Source organism: Hyla sarda, chromosome 4 (genome assembly GCF_029499605.1).
Source record: "Hyla sarda isolate aHylSar1 chromosome 4, aHylSar1.hap1, whole genome shotgun sequence".
Taxonomy (NCBI): Eukaryota; Metazoa; Chordata; class Amphibia; order Anura; family Hylidae; genus Hyla; species Hyla sarda.
Window position 1 is genome coordinate 410673586 of NC_079192.1, and position 20674 is coordinate 410694259.

Sequence of the window (20674 nt, forward strand, 5' to 3'; positions counted from 1 at the left end):
ATTTGACCGGATGTTGATCAAAACAAACACGGATTTGTGGCGATGAGGAAATTAATTTGCATGTAATTGAAGGCGTCTAATGAACAGCGCGCAGGAGGCGCCATCTTCTCCCTCAGCTTTGTATTTAGAATTTTTACTCGTCCTGATTAATCAGAATAAAATTTAATTCACTAACGAGGGCTAATTGTCCTGTATGGTAGCTGCGGCGTCCATCCCCTCCCCCCCTTCTCGCCCACACCGCCAGTGCCAAATTAAAGGGATGGTCCAATTTAATGGAAATTAAGCAAAACCGTCTTATCATTAAAAGTTCTTTAACTTTCTTGTATACTTTGTGGTAGTCTAGACCTGTGGTCTTCAAATTGTGGACCTTCACATGTTGCAAAACTACAAATAATATCTACAAAAAATAATACCATCATATGGTGCGGAAATAATAATACCCCCATATAGTGCAAAAATAATACTATCATATAGTGCTGAAAGAATATCCCCATATAGTGCAAAAATAATACTATCATATAGTGCTGAAAGAATATCCCCATATAGTGCAAAAATAATACTATCATATAGTGCTGAAAGAATATCCCCATATAGTGCAAAAATAATACTATCATATAGTGCTGAAAGAATATCCCCATATAGTGCAAAAATAATACCATCATATAGTGCTGAAAGAATACCCCCATATAGTGCAAAAATAATACTATTATATAGTGCTGAAAGAATACCCCCATATAGTGCAAAAATAATACTATCTATCATACAGTGCTGAAATAATACCCCCATATATTGCAACCATAATACTATCATATAGTGATATAGTGCTGAAATAATACCTCCATATAGTGCAAAAAAAATTACTATTATATAGTGCACAAATAATACTTCCGTAGAGTAGTAGAGTACTCAAATAATACCCCCATACAGTGCACAAATACTACTTCCACATAGTGCTCAAATAATACCCCTCTATAATGCACAAATAAAGGCTTTAATATAGTGCTGAAATAACAGCTCCATATTGTGATTAACTATTATTACCATAAAATACCCAAATAATATTCCCATATAGTGCTCAAATAATATCCCAATATAGTGCACAAATAATACTTTCATATAGTGCACAAATAATACTCCTGTATAGTACTATAATAATACCCCTATATAGTGCACAAAACTACCTCCACATAGCACTCAAATGATACCCCCATATGGTGCACAAATATTACTTCCATATAGTACTCAAATATTATCCCTCTATAACGCACAAATAATACTCCCATATAGTGCTCAAAAAATACCCTCATATAGTGCTCAAACAATACCCTCCAAAAATGCTCAAATAATACTCTCCATACTGTGCATATCATCCTAGATACATGGACACCAACAATCTGAAAGCCAAAATCGGGACGTTCAAAAACGTCCTCTAAAATGCTCAGGAGCATGTCTCCCCTTTTGGTGGGATTTGCTCTAAACTTTGTCGTTTCTTGTGTTGTCACAGCACAATAGTGACTATTGGTAAGTACACAGAAGGGTGCAGGCTCCAGGACATTTACCCCTCCTGCCCCTCATCTATTGGATCGCATCCTATGACATCATCAGATTTGTTACTAACTCCAGGGGAAGAACCTTCAGGCGACTTTATTCCTTTCTGCTGGATTGTAAAGCAGCGGATTTTAATGGAGTTTTAGAAGATTCCAACTTCTAAAGACAAGAGAAAATGTCTGCTGGATAAGATGAAGGTTTATAATGAGGAATATATTGAGGCGGGGGCAGGGGTCACTGGCAGCTCATGTCTGAACAGAACTAGGTTCATGTGGCGCCAACAAAGGGAAATTTCGGTAAACGGAACTAAAGTCTTCATTCCAGCCCACCGGGGTCAGATTCTTCATTCACCCACTCTGCTACTGATCCTTATTTTAAGAACATGGATACAATTAAAGGGACACTACATCTCCGGCAGGTGTCGGCACGCTGTGTCATCTTACCAATTTGACTTATGGCCAAACTTGGGAGTCTAAGTAGGTTTCACCTATTCCAGAGGATACCAGGTCACTAGAGGATACCAGGTCACTAGAGGATACCAGGTCACTAGAGGATACCAGGTGACCAGAGGATACCAAGTCACTAGAGGATACCAGGTCCCCAGAGGATACCAGGTCACCAGAGGATACCAAGTCACTAGAGGATATCAGGTCCCCAGAGGATACCAGGTGACCATAGGATACCAGGTCACCAGAGGATACCAGGTCACCAGAGGATACCAGGTGACCAGAGGATACCAGGTCACTAGAGGCTACCAAGTCACTAGAGGATACAAGGTCACCAGAAGATACCAGGTCACTAGAGGATACCAGGTCACCAGAGGATACCAGGTCACTAGAGGCTACCAAGTCACTAGAGGATACCAGGTCACTAGAGGATACCAGGTCACCAGAGGATACCAGGTCACCAGAGGATACCAGGTCACTAGAGGCTACCAAGTCACTAGAGGATACCAGGTCACTAGAGGATACCAGGTCACCAGAGTATACCAAGTCACTAGAGGATACCAGGTCACTAGAAGATACCAAGTCACTAGAGGATACCAGGTCACTAGAGGATACCAAGTCACTAGAGAATACCAGGTCACCAGAGGATACCAGGTCACTAGAAGATACCAAGTCACTAGAGGATACCAGGTCACTAGAGGATACCAGGTCACTACAGGATACCAGGTAACCAGAGGACACCAAATCCCTAGATGATACCAGGTCACCAGAGGATACCAAGTCCCTAGAGGATACCAGGTCACCAGAGGGTTCCAGGTGACCAGAGGATGCCAGCTGACCAGAGGATACCAGGTCACCAGAGGATGCCAGGTGACCAGAGGATACCAAGTCACCAGAGGATGCCAGGTCACCAGAGGATACCAGGTCACCAGAGGATGCCAGCTGACCAGAGGATACCAGGTCACCAGAGGATGCCAGGTGACCAGAGGATACCAAGTCACCAGAGGATGCCAGGTCACCAGAGGATACCAGGTCACCAGAGGATGCCAGGTGACCAGAGGATACCAGGTCACTATTGCATATCAGGTCACTAGAGAATACCAGGTCACTAGAGCATACCAGGTCACTAGAGGATACCAGGTCAATAGAGGATACCAGGTCACCAGAGGATACCAGGTCACCAGAGGATACCAGGTCACTTGCCCAAGAGTGGTCCCGGTATAGGTAACGGCTGGCCAGGCACTTGGTATAAAGGCAGAAGTGAGGCTGGTGAAGCCTGATGGTAATATCAGGAGTTACAGCACAGTCCAGTAGCCGGAAGCAGCTCCAGAAGATGGTACTGGTCAGCAGCAGGAGATTCCACTCAGTGAGGGTTAAAAGGGGTACTCCGGTGCTTACACATCTTATCCCCTATCCAAAGGATAGGGGATAAGACACCTGATCGCGGGAGTCCTGCAGCTGGGGACGTCCGTGATCATGCACGGGGCACCCTGTTTGTAATCAGTCCAGGAGTGTGTTCGCTCCGGGTCTGATTACGGTCGACCGCAGGGCCGGCGGCGTGTGACGTCACGTCTCCGCACCCATGTGATGTCACGCTCCGCCCCTCAATGCAAGCCTACGGGAGGGGGCGTGATGGCTATCATGCCCCCTCCCGTAGGCTTGCATTGAGGGGCGGAGGACAGCAGATCATGCTATAGCAAAACCACAATATTGCTTAGACACAGGTCACTGGGCGGAGCGACCTTAAATAGGTACTGGCAGGAAGGAATAGGTGGAGGACACATTAGAATTAAAGCCAATGCATGTGTGCGCCCCCTAGAGTGAAGACCAGCAACAGCAGCCACGAAGAAAGCAGCAAAATAGAGGCCAAAAATAAAAGCTCAAAGCGCTTACGGCATGGGAAATATGTTGGAAAAGAGTTGGGGCTTAATAAACTTTCATTGGTTGCAGCAGTAGCTTTCCTCTATTCATTGAAGTAATCAGACAAGCTCCTCCCGCCACTCACTGAAGTAAAATAGACAAGTTCCTCTCTCCACTGATAGAAGTAGATCAGTCAAGCTCCTCCCCTTACTGACTACAGTAGATTAGACAGGCTCCTCCCTCCACTGACTGCAGTTTATAAGTTAAGTTTCTCTCTACACTGTTTTCAGTAGCTCAGACAAGCTCCTCCCCTACTGATTGCAGTACATCAGACAAGCTCCTCCCTCCACTGCAGTAAATCAGAAAAGCTCCTCCCTCCACTGATTACAGTAGATTAGACAAGCTCCTCCCCCACTCATTGCAGTAGATCAGACAATCTCCTCTTTCCACTGATTACAGTAGATTAGACGAGCTTCTCTCCCACTAATTGCAGTAGATCGGACAAGCTCCTTTCCCCATTGATTGCGGTAGATCAGTTAAGTTCCTCTCTCCACTGTTTGCAGTAGCTCAGACAAGCTCCTCCCCTATTGATTGCAGTAGATCGGACAAGCTCCTCCCTCCACTGATTGCAGTACATCAGACAAGCTCTACCATGCACTGATTGCAGTAGATCAGACAAGCTCCTCCATGCACTGATTGCAGTAGATCAGACAAGCTCCTCCCTCCACTGATTGCAGATCAGACAAGCTCCTCCCTCCACTGATTGCAGTACATCAGACAAGCTCCTCCATGCACTGATAGCAGATCAGACAAGCTCCTCCCCCACTGATTGCAGTAGATCAGACAAGCTCCTCCCTCCACTGATTGCAGTAGATCAGACAAGCTCCTCCCTCCACTGATTGCAGTAGATCAGACAAGCTCCTCCCTCCACTGATTGCAGTAGATCAGAAAAAGCTCCTCCCCCTACTGATTGCAGTAGATCAGACAAGCTCCTCCCCCACTTATTGCAGTACATCAGACAAGCTCCTCCCCTACTGATTGCAGTAGATCAGACAAGCTCCTGCCCCACTGATTGCAGTAGATCAGACAAGCTCCTCCCTCCACTGATTGCAGTAGATCAGAAAAAGCTCCTCCCTCTACTGATTGCAGTAGATCAGAAGCTCCTCCCTCCACTGATTGCAGTAGATCATACAAGCTCCTCCCTCCACTGATTGCAGTAGATCAGACAAGCTCCTCCCTTCACTGATTGCAGTAGATCAGACAAGCTCCTCCCTCCACTGATTGCAGTAGATCAGACAAGCTCCTGCCTCCACTGATTGCAGTAGATCAGACAAGCTCCTCCCTTCACTGATTGCAGTAGATCAGACAAGCTCCTCCCTCCACTGATTGCAGTAGATCAGACAAGCTCCTCCCTTCACTGATTGCAGTAGATCAGACAAGCTTCTCCCTCCACTGATTGCAGTAGATCAGACAAGCTCCTGCCTCCACTGATTGCAGTAGATCAGACAAGCTTCTCCCTCCACTGATTGCAGTAGATCAGACAAGCTCCTCCCTCCACTGATTGCAGTAGATCAGACAAGCTCCTCCCTCCACTTATTACAGTAGATCAGACAAGCTCCTCCCTCCACAGATTGCAGTAGATCAGACAAGCTCCTCCCTCCACAGATTGCAGTAGATCAGACAAGCTCCTCCCTCCACAGATTGCAGTACATCAGACAAGCTCCTGCCTCCACTAATTGCAGTAGATCAGACAAGCTCCTCCCTCCACAGATTGCAGTAGATCAGACAAGCTCCTCCCTCCACAGATTGCAGTAGATCAGACAAGCTCCTCCCTCCACAGATTGCAGTAGATCAGACAAGCTCCTCCCTCCACAGATTGCAGTAGATCAGACAAGCTCCTGCCTCCACTAATTGCAGTAGATCAGACAAGCTCCTCCCTCCACAGATTGCAGTAGATCAGACAAGCTCCTGCCTCCACTAATTGCAGTAGATCAGACAAGCTCCTCCCTCCACTGATTGAAGTAGATCAGACAAGCTCCTCCCTCCACTTATTACAGTAGATCAGACAAGCTCCTCCCTCCACAGATTGCAGTAGATCAGACAAGCTCCTCCCTCCACTGATTGCAGTAGATCAGACAAGCTCCTCCCTCCACTGATTGCAGTAGATCAGACAAGCTCCTGCCTCCACTAATTGCAGTAGATCAGACAAGCTCCTCAGAAAAACGGTGGCTTTCTGTTGGCCTCCATATATCTGCCATACCACCCTATATAGGATGGGAATGGATTTAGGATGGTATAGCAGATATATGGAGGCCAACAGAAAGCCACAGATTTCCTGACTTACATTAATGATAATGTGATGAACCTCAAGTTTACCCTAGAGTGGGGTGGTGAATTCATTTTCTAGATGTAACATTATATGAAGATAAGAAGTTAAATAGCGTCCACATAAAGCTATATCGACAGCCAACATCTGGTAATAGCATTCTTTCCGCCACCAGCTGTCACCCCAAACACGTCACTCGTAATGTCCCAGTGGGAGAATTCATCAGAACTAAACGAGCCTCTTCTGATGTCGCTGCATATGAAGATGCATCTAGTGACATCCGGAGAAGACTTAGGAATCGGGGGTTATAGCACGAACACCTTGAATAGCGCAAAAAGCATTGTGGATTGCAAAGATGGTAACCTCTACGTTGGGGGTGACACCACCAGTGCACCAGTAAACAGCAGTAACCGAAATATTAACATGCAGGGTTCCATTAACTGATAACGTTTTCCAACGATAAAGCCAACATATTCCAAAAATATTATACAAAAACATTTACCTATATTGTATGATAATGAGGATAATCCCAAGGTTTTGAGTAATGGTGTCAGATTTTTGGCGAAAAAAAGGTAAATCCCTACTAGGGAGGCTATCTAACAGTGACTTTAGGAGTGACAGTGGGAATGAATGTTGGGTGGGAACATTGGGTAACTATAGGTGCTCACGACCGAGATGGAACCATTACAAGTTCATGGTACACACCAATGGCAATATTTATAATATAAAATCCTTCATTAATTGCGAGACCTCACATGTGGCGTATTCAGCAGTGTGTACAACGTGTAACGCGCAATATATTGGATGCACTAGGGCTGGGCGGTATGGCCAAATGTGTGTATCGCGGTATTTTTGAAACTTATGGCGGTTCCACGGTATATAACGGTATTCCCCCCACCTCCCCCAAAATTAATTATTAGCCCAGCGCTGCGCTGTCTCCATCGGGGTAAATACTCACATGTCACCCGCAAGCGCTACCTCCTGGTCCTCCTGTCTGTTGCGGGCCGCCGCCGATGACATTCGCTATACTGTGCGGTATCCCTATGCTCAGGCTGCAAAAGGTAAGCAATATAAACTAACGCATGTTGCGACGTCGGCCTTACGCTGGGGATGGGAACATCGGAGAGCCGTCAGCCTATCACCAGCCGCAGCGATGTTCCACCTTGGCTGGTGATAGGCTGAGCGCACTGTCATGTAAGAAGCCGGCTTCTTACATGACAGTGCGCTCAACCTATGACCGGTCGAGGCGGAACATCGCTGCGGCCGGTGATAGGCTGACGGCTGTCTGACGTTCCATTCCCTGGGAAGCAAGTCCGGATCGATGGGGAAGGTGAGTTTAAAGGGGTACTCCGGTGCTTAGACATCTTGCACGCGGCACCCCCGTTTATAATCAGTCCCCGGAGCGTGTTCTACTGCAATCAGTCCCTCCACTGATTGCAGTAGATCAGACATGCTCCTCCCTCCACTGATTGTAGTATATCAGACAAGCTCCTCCCTCCACTGATTGTATTAGATCAAACAAGCTCCTCCCCCCACTGATTGCAGTAGATCAGACAAGCTCCTCCCTCCACTGATTGTAGTAGATCAAACAAGCTCCTCCCTCCACTGATTGCAGTAGATCAGACAAGCTCCTCCCCCAGATTGCAGTAGATCAGACAAGCTCCTCCCCCCAGATTGCAGTAGATCAGACAAGCTCCTCCCCCCATATTGCAGTAGATCAGACAAGCTCCTCCCTCCACTGTTTGCAGTAGATCAGACAACTTCCCCCCCCCCCCCACTGATTGCAGTAGATCAGAAAAGCTCCTCCCTCCACAAATTACAGTAGATCCGACATGCTCTTCCCCCCACCCCACTCCTTGCAGTAGATCAAACATGCTCCTCCCTCCACTGATTGCAGTAGATCAGACAAGCTCCTCCCCTACTGACTGTAGTAGATTAGACAACCCCTTCCTCTCCAATTGGAAAAGGCCCCGCCTCCATGTGTCACTTGTCCCAGCACTATGTATTGCACATCTATTTACCTACAGATTTCATCATTTTGAATCCTTTTATCTCCCAACAACAATAAAGTAACAATTTCTCTATGAAAATAAGTATAATAGAGAACACAACAAGCTCTCTGCTCCGGGTAAAGGACAAACATCAATTTATAAAGTTCTAAGTATTTTTTTCACCATTTATCTAGATGAACCCGATGATACAATGTTTAACATATTAGAAGATTTGTTTTCTTCCTTTTTATGTGCAGTAACCGGATCATTCCAGGGAAAAGTGATGAAGGCGACAAAGATGTCTCCACATATGAGAGAGCGAAGCACCAACGGGAGCAGAGGTATAGAAGGTAGAATCCTGCTCACTGGGGATACACATGACTATCTATCTCATATCTATCTATCTATCTATCTCATACCTATCTATCTATCTCATATCTATCTATCTCATCTCTATCTATCTATCTCATATCTATCTATCTATCTATCTCATCTCTATCTATCTATCTCATATCTATCTATCTCATATCTATCTATCTCATCTCTATCTATCTATCTCATATCTATCTATCTCATATCTATCTATCTCATATCTATCTATCTATCTCATATCTATCTATCTCATATCTATCTATCTATCTCATTTCTACCTATCTATCTCATATCTATCTATCTAATATCTATATATCTCATATCTATCTATCTCTTTATCCCTTATCTATCTATCTTATATATATCTCATATCTATCTATCTCATATCTATCTATCTATCTATCTCATACCTATCTATCTCATATCTATCTATCTCATCTCTATCTATCTCATATCAATCTATCTATCTCATATCTATCTATCTATCTATCTATCTATCTCATATCTATCTATCTCTTATCTACCTATCTATCTCATATCTATCTATCTCATATCTATCTATCTAATATCTATATATCTCATATCTATCTATCTCTTTATCCCTTATCTATCTATCTCATATATATCTCATATCTAATATCTATCTATCTCATATCTATCTATCTCTCTATCCCTTATCCATCTCATATCTATCTATCTATCTATCTATCTCATATCTACCATCTATCTCATATATATCTATCTATCTATCTCATATCTACCTATCTATCTCAAATCTATCTATCTATCTCATATCTATCTCATATCTATCTATTTAGCTCATATCTATCTCATATCTATCTATCTATGTATCCCATATCTATCTATCTATCTATCTATCTATCTCATATCTATCTATCTATTTACCACATTAGGTAGGCAGTATAGTTTTGCCACATTAGGTAGGCAGCATAGTTTCCCCACATTAGGTAGGCAGCATAGTTTCCCCACACTAGGTAGGCAGTTTCCCCACATAAGATAGGCAGCATAGTTTCCCCACATTAGATAGGCAGTATAGTTTCCCCACATTAGGTAGGCAGTAGTTTCCCCACATTAGGTAGGCAGCATAGTTTCCCCACATTAGGTAGGCAGCATAGTTTCCCCACATTAGGTAGGCAACATAGTTTCCCCACATTAGGTAGGCAGCATAGTTCCCCCACATTAGGTAGGCAGTAGTTTCCCCACATTAGGTAGGCAGCATAATTTCCCCACATTAGGTAGGCAGCATAGTTTCCCCACATTAGGTAGGCAACATAGTTTCCCCACATTAGGTAGGCAGCATAGTTCCCCCACAGTAGGTAGGCAGTAGTTTCCCCACATTAGGTAGGCAGCATAGTTCCCCCACATTAGGTAGGCAGTTTCCCCACATAAAGTAGGCAGCATAGTTTCCCCACACTAGGTAGATAGTATAGTTTCCCCACATTAGGTAGGCAGTAGTTTCCCCACATTAGGTAGGCAGTATAGTTTCCCCAAATTAGGTAGGCAGTAGTTTCCCCACATTAGGTAGGCAGCATAGTTCCCCACATTAGGTAGGCAGCATAGTTTCCCCACATTATTTAGGAAGTATAGCTTACCCACATTAGATAGGCAGAATAGTTTCCCCACATAAGGTAGCATAGTTTTCCCACATTAGATAGGCAGCATAGTTTCCCCACATAAGGTAGCATAGTTTCCCCACAATAGGTAGCATAGTTCGCTATATATCTATCTATCTATGTCATATTTATATAATTATCTCATATCTATCTATATCAGGTCACCCCTTCCTCTCACAGCACGTACATCAGACATCATTAACTTTCCAGAATGTATGCATAGTAAATGTTCTATCTCCTTCTCCCCATGGATACGGAGGGATGTGATATATGGCGGCACATATGGCGCTCCCCTGTGAGACTCTAACAAAATGCAGGTTCACTGTGAGGCCTGGGATGAGGCTGGACGAGGAGTCTGCGCCATTGTCTTCAATCTTCAGCCGCACGTTTGTCGGTTAAAGTCTCATTACAGGTAGAGAGTGACATTAAGCAGCGGGATCCGCCTGGAAATGGAAACATTCTCTTGCTTCTATCTTTCAATTACGGCATTTTAAGTCGTACGGAATGAAGTTTACAGCAGGTGACTTTGGTGGGAACCGTAATAAATATGGAACGGGGGACATTAATGCCTTCTGAAAGTAACCGAGAAACCACCATTGTGTAAGGGGGGGAAAGAACCTGCGGAGAGTTCTCTGGGCCCGGATCAGGGTCTTATAGAGAGAGCAAAGACCCGGAGGAGGCACCTCGCTCTCTGCCATAAATCCTGGAGGGCTCTTACTTATATTAGAATCTGATTATCTATGTCATATCTATCTATCTATCTCATATCTATCTATCTCATATCTATCATTTATCTCATATCTATCTAGATGCTCTGATGGTGGCTCACCATGGCTGTCAGTCCTATGTAGATGAGATGCTCTGATGGTGGCTCACCATGGCTGTCAGTCCTATGTAGATGAGGTGCTCTGATGGTGGCTCACCATGGCGGTCAGTCCTATGTAGATGAGGTGCTCTGATGGTGGCTCACCATGGCTGTCAGTCCTATGTAGATGAGATGCCAAGATGGTGGCTCACCATGGCTGTCAGCCCTATGTAGATGAGGTGCTCTGATGGTGGCTCACCATGGCTGTCAGTCCTATGTAGATGAGGTGCTCTGATGGTGGCTCACCATGGCTGTCAGTCCTATGTAGATGAGACGCTCTGATGGTGGCTCACCATGGCGGTCAGTCCTATGTAGATGAGGTGCTCTGATGGTGGCTCACCATGGCTGTCAGCCCTATGTAGATGAGATGCCAAGATGGTGGCTCACCATGGCTGTCAGCCCTATGTAGATGAGATGCCAAGATGGTGGCTCACCATGGCTGTCAGTCCTATGTGGATGAGACGCTCTGATGGTGGCTCACCATGGCGGTCAGTCCTATGTAGATGAGGTGCTCTGATGGTGGCTCACCATGGCTGTCAGCCCTATGTAGATGAGATGCCAAGATGGTGGCTCACCATGGCTGTCAGCCCTATGTAGATGAGGTGCTCTGATGGTGGCTCACTATGGCTGTCAGTCCTATGTAGATGAGGTGCTCTGATGGTGGCTCACCATGGCTGTCAGTCCTATGTAGATGAGACGCTCTGATGGTGGCTCACCATGGCTGTCAGTCCTATGTAGGTGAGAAGCTCTGATGGTGGCTCACCATGGCTGTCAGTCCTATGTAGATGAGACGCTCTGATGGTGGCTCACCATGGCTGTCAGTCCTATGTGGATGAGACGCTCTGGTGGTGGCTCACCATGGCTGTGAGTCCTATCTTGATGAGACGCTCTGATGGTGGCTCACCATGGCTGTCAGCCCTATGTAGACGAGACACTGATGGTGGCTCACCATGGCTGTCAGTCCTATGTAGATGAAACGCTCTGATGGTGGCTCACCATGGCTGTCAGTCCTATGTAGACGAGATTCTCTGACAGATGATATTAATATGCAAATCAATTTACCCTAATTATTAAGTGAAGCTGAAGGAATTGACTGTCTGATGACTTCATTACGGGATCGCCAGCAGTGTAATTACCTAGAGAGGGGCCTCATTAGGATTGGGGAGATGGATGAGATTACCCACCATATTTTGCAGTGTATAAGGCCGAGGTCATTAGCATATCTATGAGGTAATCTCCTTATTCCTCATGACCTTCTCAGCCCCACATATTCCTTCAGGGTCTCTCCCGTTCTGGTTCTTACCTACAGTATGTAACCCCTGACCCACCCAGGAGGAGACCCTTGGGTCATTCTCTAGTTTGTTATTGTTGCCATATCTAAAGGAGTCCTGTGTAACTCCCCATCCGGGGCAAGTTGCTGAGACTGGGAGTTGTCTAGGGCACCAATAGTCTATGGGGAAACCCAAGAGCAAACTAAAGCCACCCAGTATTATGGTGTCATTACTTGGGAAAGACTGTAGTGTCACAGTGCTGTATATGGCAGTATTATGCAGGGAGTATATGGTACCATTATGTGGACTGTTTAAGGCAGCATTATGTGGTAATTAAATGGCAAGATTATGTGGGAACAATATGATGGTCTTATGTGGACCATACATAGCACCATTATGTTGGAACTATACAGTGGCATTATGTGGACTGTATATGGCAGCATTTCAGAAACAATAGGAGATACAATAGTTCAAAGACAAAAGAAAACTGGCACTGCAATGCTGCATGTACTAATGTGTGCGAACGTCCTATAGTGTGAAATCGCTATAGGAACAATTCAGATGGTGCTCACGTGAAAATCAAGATCCGTAGAAATATATATCCATAAAGAGTGTGAACCCGATGTCTTCAAGTTCCGGTAACGTTCCAAAAGTCCTCTTCTGACAAAAGCGGGGAGGCGGTAGATGGTACCGGGGGAGTTCAGACACTGGCTACGTACTGTACCACGCCACTTGGCGCTTCAACGTCACTGGAACTTGAAGACATCGGGTGAGTGCTCCGAAACAATAGGAGAGTTTTGTGTGCAAACCTTATGACAGTCGTATGTGGGAAGAACTGTATATGGCAGCATTATACGAAAACAATATGAGAGTACTGTGTGGGAACTTTATCATAGTATTATGAGGGAACTACTGTATATTTCAGCATTATGCAACAACTATTTTGCAGTAAACGTAGGAACAATATGGTAGCATTATACTGGCTGTATATCGTAGTATTGTATGATAACTTTGTGGCTGTATTTTTTTAGAACTATATAGATGTACGTAGGCCCTTCAAGAGAAAGTTATTTGGATGCTGCATATTATTTAGCTGTTAAAGGAGTACTCCGCCCCTAGACATCTTATCCCCTATCCAAGGTCCCACTGCTGGGGCCCCCCGTGATCTCCCTGCCGCACCCGGCATTCGTTTAGAGCATCGGGTGCAGCAGCAGAGGCTTGTGACGTGACGACCACGCCCTCTCCCACAGACTTGCATTGAGGGGGCATGGCCATGACGTCACAAGGGGGTGTGGTGTCACGAGATGCCAGATTTGTGAGGGAAGACCAGCTGGAGGGACTCAAGCCCAAAGATTATCCACAAGGTCCTCAGAGCTTAGGACACATTGGAGCTCGTTCCAGGGTTTCCTGCTGCCACAGAATTGACTGAATGGACTAATGTGGCTTCTGCACAGCTGACCAACAGGCCCAAGGATTTGTCATGAATGGCCATCCCGGGAGGTTCGCCTCTTCAGTCATTCATGCAATCTCTGCAAGGTACTGCCCTCCGGTTCCCCTTTGTGGAGGAAACATCTTTGCAGACCTTTTGGCAGTGCCTCTTTGCGCAGGGTCTGTTATATGCCCTGGAACTTAGAGTCACTGTGCCCATGAGGAGCCTATCGTACCATGCAGTACTTTACGGACTATTCCCTGGGACTCATGGTGTTGAGGCAATCCAGGAGGCCTGGCATCTTATGAACTGTTTCAAGGACGCTATCTGGCTAACCAGGAATCACCTTATTTTGAAGAGGGAGAACATGTCCGTCCAGGACTGCCGCAAGTGGATTCACAGCCTGCATATTGACTACACCATCATGGACAGTCCAGACATCGACGAAGAAGATTATTAACCCCCTCTCCTTCCCCGTTCTCCTCTTGTGTGTCTTTGTCTTGCAATAAAGTCTGGGGCCCGTGATCTCCCTTTTTTCCATCCCCCTTCCCCTATCGTGGTCCCCTATGCCTTGTTGTTTTGGATAACATTTTATAGTGTATGAGTGTTAGAGTAGCATGTGGTACGGTGAATAGCATTGGAAACCTGTGCTGTCTATTGTGCTGTCGTGCTATGTATGGTGAATGTATTTTTTATTGTATAAGTGATTGACGTTTGATTGGTAATATAGGTATTCTCAATCAAAAATGGGCTGTATATGGCAGCATTGACATAGAACTATATGGCAGCACTACCTTTCTCCCTGAGCAGCCCTGGAGGACTATGCAACACCGGCTGACCTGTGACTATAGCGCATAATTCCATAAATGCTGTATCCTCACCTGCCCCCTCATTGGGTTACATCTCATTTTATATATTACCTATGCGCATTCGTCGCTCACGTAGCCCTAACATTCCCATATCTGTCTGAAACCTAATTTTCACCTCCGTTCCCCGGTAACACGGCATCTCCTCACCTGTCCATTAAATACCATTCCACTAATTGGAAGCAAATCACAACCCGATGACATCAGAACAGACGAGAACCCATGGGTAAAATAATAACATATCAATTAGAGGGCCGGGAGCTATTATCTGGGCATTCTGCTCCAAAGTCAGCTCCGGCACAATAAAGACGCAGCTGAGCAGCCAATAGCCTTTGTCGCAGTCATGAAATGGCCGTAAGCGGTCAGAAAAATGTCAGAGGAAGGAAACTTTATACTGGTTGTACTGAATTCCAAAAACATGGTACTTTCTGCTAGTAACAGCTCCGCCCCTGTGGCTGCACATGGTATTACAGCTCAGCTCCATTTACTTTGGATGCTGTAATACCTGAATAAAACCTGTGCAACCCCTATGCAGCTATAAGCATATACTTACTTATAGTCCCTGACTAGGAGTCAGACAGTGATGCCCTGCTGCAAAGTGTGGCCCATTAGGACCAAATATAAGACATTTTACGTGTATATTGATACATAAGAGACTTTTATTTGAAAGGTCCACATGCAATAGAGCTTGATGATGGATTTTCATGTTATTTTGTGCCCTACTGACATCTTTAACCCCTTAAGGACTCAGCGTTTTTCCATTTTTGCATTTTCATTTTTTCCTCATCCCCTTCTAAAAATCCTAACGCTTTCAATTTTGCGAAACGGAAAAAAAATCCATTGTGCGACAATGAAAAATTTTTATTTTGTAACTTTTGGGGTCTTCCGTTTCTACGTAGTACATATTTCGGTAAAAATGACACCTTATCATTATTCTGTAGGTCCATACGATTAAAATGATCCCCTACTTATATAGGTTGGATTTTGTCGGACTTCTGGAAAAAATCATAACTACATGCAGGGAAATGTATACGTTTAAAATTGTCATCTTCTGACCCCTATAACTTTTTTATTTTTCCGCGTATGGGGCGGTATGAGGGCTCATTTTTTGCGCCGTGTTCTGAAGTTTTTAGCGGTACCATTTTTGTATTGATGAGACTTTGTGATCGCTTTTTATTAATTTTTTCATTATATAAAGTGACCAAAAATACACTATTTTGGACTTTGGAATTTTTTGGCGCGCACGCCATTGACCGTGCGGTTTAATTAATAATATATTTTTATATCGCACGCAGCGATAACACATATGTTTATTTATATTGTTATTTACATTTTTTTTATGGGAAAAGGTGGGTGATTTGGACTTTTATTAGGGGAGGGGTTAAAGGGGTATTCCAGGCAAAACCTTTTTTTATATATCAACTGGCTCCGGAAAGTTAAACAGATTTGTAAGTTACTTCTATTAAAAAATCTTAATCCTTCCAATAGTTATTAGCTTCTGAAGTTTTCTGTCTAACTGATCAATGATGATGTCACGTCCCGGGAGCTGTGCATGATGGGAGAATATCCCCATAGGAACTGCACAGCTCCCGGGACATGAGTCATCAGAGAGCAGTTAGACAGAAAAAAAAAACTCCACTTCAGAAGCTAATAACTATTGGAAGGATTAAGATTTTTTAATAGAAGTAATTTACAAATCTGTTTAACTTTCCGGAGCCAGTTGATATATAAAAAAAGTTTTGGCCTGGAATACCCCTTTAAATTACCTTTCTTAACTTTTTTTTCCACTTTTTTTTTGCAGTGTTATAGTAGGGCTGGGCGGTATACCGGTTCATACCAAATACCGACATTTTTGTGCTGCACGATATGAATTTTAACCCATACCGCAATACCGGTTTGGCCCCTCCCCCTCGGGAATGAAGGAATTAGCGCAGTGCTGCGCTGTCCCCACATCGGGGAACTAATCATATGTTGCCTGCGAGCGCTGTTCTGCCCCCCAATTAATTATCAGCCTAGCGCTGTCCCCATCCTCCTGTTTGTTGCGGCCGCCGGCACTGACACTCTATACCAGTGGTCTTCAACCTGCGGACCTCCAGGTGTTGCAAAACTACAACTCTCAGCATGCATGCTGGGAGTTGTAGTTTTGCAGCATCTGGAGGTCGGCAGGTTGGAGACCACTGCTCTATACTGTGCGGTATCCCTATGCCCGGGCTGCAAAAAATAAACAAAATAAACGTTATCTTACCTCCCGTTGGTCCGGTACCGACCTCATCTGCTTCCTAGGGAATGGAACGTCGGAGAGCCGTCAGCCTATCACCAGCCGCAGCGATGTTCTGCCTCGGCCGCTGATAGGCTGAGCCCACCGTCATGTAAGAAGCCGGCCAGAGCTCCTCACATGCCTATCAGCGGCCGAGGCGGAACATCACTGCGGCCGGTGATAGGCTGACGGCTCTCCAACGTTCCAGTCACCAGCGTAAGGCCGACGTCGGAACATTTTACACACCGGTCATTTGACCAATAATCGATTGGGAATCATCATATAGGAAAGAGACCAACAGCTGTCCGAGCATACCGGGAGTTGTAGTCTTGCTACATCCGGAGGTCCAAGGTTTGGAGACCAAATCTCTCATACTTTGGTGATCAGTCGTACCCTACGATTATGCAATACCTAATAAGTACCGTAACATATTACTTTTACTGCTTTTACTATTTACTGTGCCGAAAATTACTGGATTGTAATGATGATTTATGATAAAACAATCACCCAAATAAAATTCCAAAACACTCAAACTTAATTCCGGCTCATGATGTTATCCATCTCCAGCATATACCTCAGCTGGAAAAATTGTCTCCTACAGATAATCAATTCCCGGAACGAATGGATTGAATCGGCCCCCGGACTGCAGGCAGTGGTGGTAGTGGACAGCTGGTCAGGGGCCCTTAAACTTACAGAATTAGTAACCTAAGGTGGCGCCACCTGCTGTCAGAAGGAGGGGAAACAGCACAGATTTGACACCTTCCCAACTCATGATGTACATTTACGGTCAGGGCCAGGTGAGGAAATAAGGCAGGGGGGTACTCAACAGGCGCCAACTGGAACCAGCTGGGATTGTCTGACATCGGCGAACACTCCGACACCTGCTTGAATGCAGCGATCAATAGCGATCGCAGCATTTAGACAGTTCTTGCTGGGCATCCCTGGTTTCAAGATGTAATCGCAGGGTGCCGATTGGTTGTCAGAGAATAGGCCTCAGTGTCTGCTGGGACTCGGCTATTGATAGGGTCTGCCTAAGGCAGGCTGTACCAACAGAGCGCCGATGCAGAGTGCCGAATAGAGCATCTATGCATTACATTGATCTATATAAGCAATCGAAAGATTGCTTATAAAGGTTTACTGCAAAAGAAAAGAATGAAGTAAACAAAAAATTGTTTTATAACAAAATAAAATTCCCCTGTAAAAACTAATTTAAAAAATATATTTTTCATATAACGATTGCTTATAAAAGATCCCTGTAAAATTTCCTTGTAAAAACAAAAGTAAAAAACTAAATGTTTTTCATACAACGATGGCTTTTTAACTTCCCCAGTAAAAAAAAAAAAAAGTTAAGCAAATATTTTCATATAACGATTGGTTATAAAAGTCCCCTGTAAAAAAAGGAAAAAAAAAGGTTTATATAACGATTGCTCATAAAATTTTACTTTCAAAAAGTTAAAAAAAACATTTTTAAAATTATTGAAAAAATAAAAATCCTAAATATAAATTAGAATCTCCCCCCTTTCCAATTCTTCAAATAAAAAACTAAATTAAAAAATAAAAATAAAATATAAATATGAATATATATATGAGTATATATATATATATATATATATATATATATATATTAATTATATATATATGTATATGTATATATATATATATATATATATATATATACACACATATACATATATATAATTCATATCTCCGCATGTAGAATTATTCAAACTATTAAATTATTTAGTTCCTGATCCCGTACGGTAAATGGTCTAAATTGTGTACGATAAATGGCGAAAATTCCAAATGGCAAAATTGCCATTTTTCATGACTTTATATCACAGAAAAAAACTTTATAAAAAACATTCAAAAAGGCAAAACTACGCAGAGGTTGAACTGGTAATGGTCAGTGCACCCGTATATATATATATATTCATTTTAGGGATCGACCGATTATCGGTTTGGCCGATATTATCGGCCGATATTCACGATTTTTTAAGTTACCGTATCGGCAATTGCCTTGCCGATAATGCGGGCGCTTTAAATCAATGAACTGCAGCGGCTTTTGCGGGGCCAGAGACGCCGCCGCCGCTTCTCTCCCCCTGCCTGTCTTGGGGTCCTGAGTCCAACCACCGCCGCCGTCGCTGCCCGATTGCCTCCCCTCTGGCCAGAGACCGCCGCCGCCGCTGCCCCATTGCCTCCCTCATCCCCAGTTTTATAATTACCTGTTCCTGGCATATCAGGGCATACCCGCACACACACCCTCATTTTACCAAGGATATTTGGGGGGGGGGGGGGAATTAAAATGCACGGAATATCGGTATAAGTTATCGGCTTTCGGCCTGAAAGTTCACAGGTTATCGGTATCGGCCCTAAAAAATCAATATCGGTCGATCTCTAATTTATTTATATATCTATATATACACATTTTTATGTGTCTATATATATATATATATATATATATATATGTGTGTGTATATATATATAAATATAATATATATATATATTATAAATATTAGGGATCGACCGATATCGTTTTTTTAGGGCCGATACCGATAATATGTGGAGGTTAAGGCCGATAGCCGATAATTTAAACCGGAACTTTAAATCAATGAACTGCAGCGGCTTTTGCGGTGCCAGAGACCGCCACGCGCTTCTCTCCCCCTGCCTGTCCTGGGGTCCTCCTGAGTCCTACCGCTGCCCATCTTTTCGGCGGTCTCTGGGCAGAGGATAGGTAGGGTGGGGGGGGCAGCGGTGGTGTTAGGTAATTGCCGATACCGATAACGTCCAAAATCGTGAATATTGGCCAAACCGATAATCGGTCGATCCCTAATAAATATAAATATATATATATATATGAATAAATGATATGCATTTATATAATAAATATATGTTTATATATATAGATATGAACAACTTTCTTTAGCCTCGGGCTTGATTCATCTCTGCAGCCCATCGGACGGAGCATGTGAGCGGAAAGAAAGGGTTAATGGCGGGCAGAGAGACCGGATGATTAAGGACATAATGGCCGACAATCAAAAAGGATTAGAGCAAGAAGGGATGATTGGAATATTACAGGGAGAGCGGGGAGGATGATGGGGGTAGAACGCGCAGGACGGGCAGGATGATAAGACCCCTTTACATTTCAATGTGACCCTAGGCCAGTGTTTCTTAACCAGTGTGCCTCCAGCTGTTGCAAAACTACAACTCCCAGCATGCCCGGACAGCCGTTGGCTGTCCGGGCATGCTGGGAGTCGTAGTTTTGCAACAGCTGGAGGCACCCTGGTTGGGAAACACTGGCCTAGGAATTGGATAATGTGGTCTCAGACTGGAAAAGACATAATTATGTGCAGGATACTGTACCTGGTCAGTGATGGCCTCAGTCTGTCGGACCACCAGAAGACCCCTGAGATGGCAGAGACCCATGGGCAGAACCCAGGAGTGGGCATGTGTGGCACCAGTGGTAAACGTACTATGGTAGTCATGACAACACGTCCTGCCCGGCTCAGTGATATCATAGGAACCCCGAGACCCCGGGATAACCAATCAGAATGCAGCAGAGGTCATGTGACTTGTGGCCCGGAGGACCTATGATAGGAAGCAGATGTCAGAGGGCAGACGCCATGTTGTCATGGAACCATTGAGGGAGATTCATGGAAACTTGTGTGAAGGAAAAGTTGCTGAGTTGCCCATAGCAACCAATCAGATCGCTTCTTTCATTTTTATAAAAAAAGAAAAAGGCCTCTGAAAAATGAAAGCAGCGATCTGATTGGTTGCTATGGGCAACTAAGCAACTTTCCCTATATCTATAG

At 44.3% G+C, this 20674-nt stretch overlaps 1 protein-coding gene across 3 annotated transcripts in view; it reads right to left on the reverse strand.

Moving 5' to 3' along the window:
* Positions 1–20674, reverse strand: part of LARGE1 (LARGE xylosyl- and glucuronyltransferase 1) — a 410766-nt gene that overhangs the window by 380100 nt on the left and 9992 nt on the right. For 2 of the 3 annotated variants that reach the window (XM_056517631.1, XM_056517632.1), the window contains exon 1: positions 20226–20509. The exons of the other annotated variant lie outside the window; for it this stretch is intronic. The gene's annotated coding sequence lies outside the window, so the exon portion shown is untranslated. Of the gene's footprint in view, positions 1–20225; positions 20510–20674 lie in introns of those variants that run through there. 3 annotated transcript variants of the gene reach the window in all.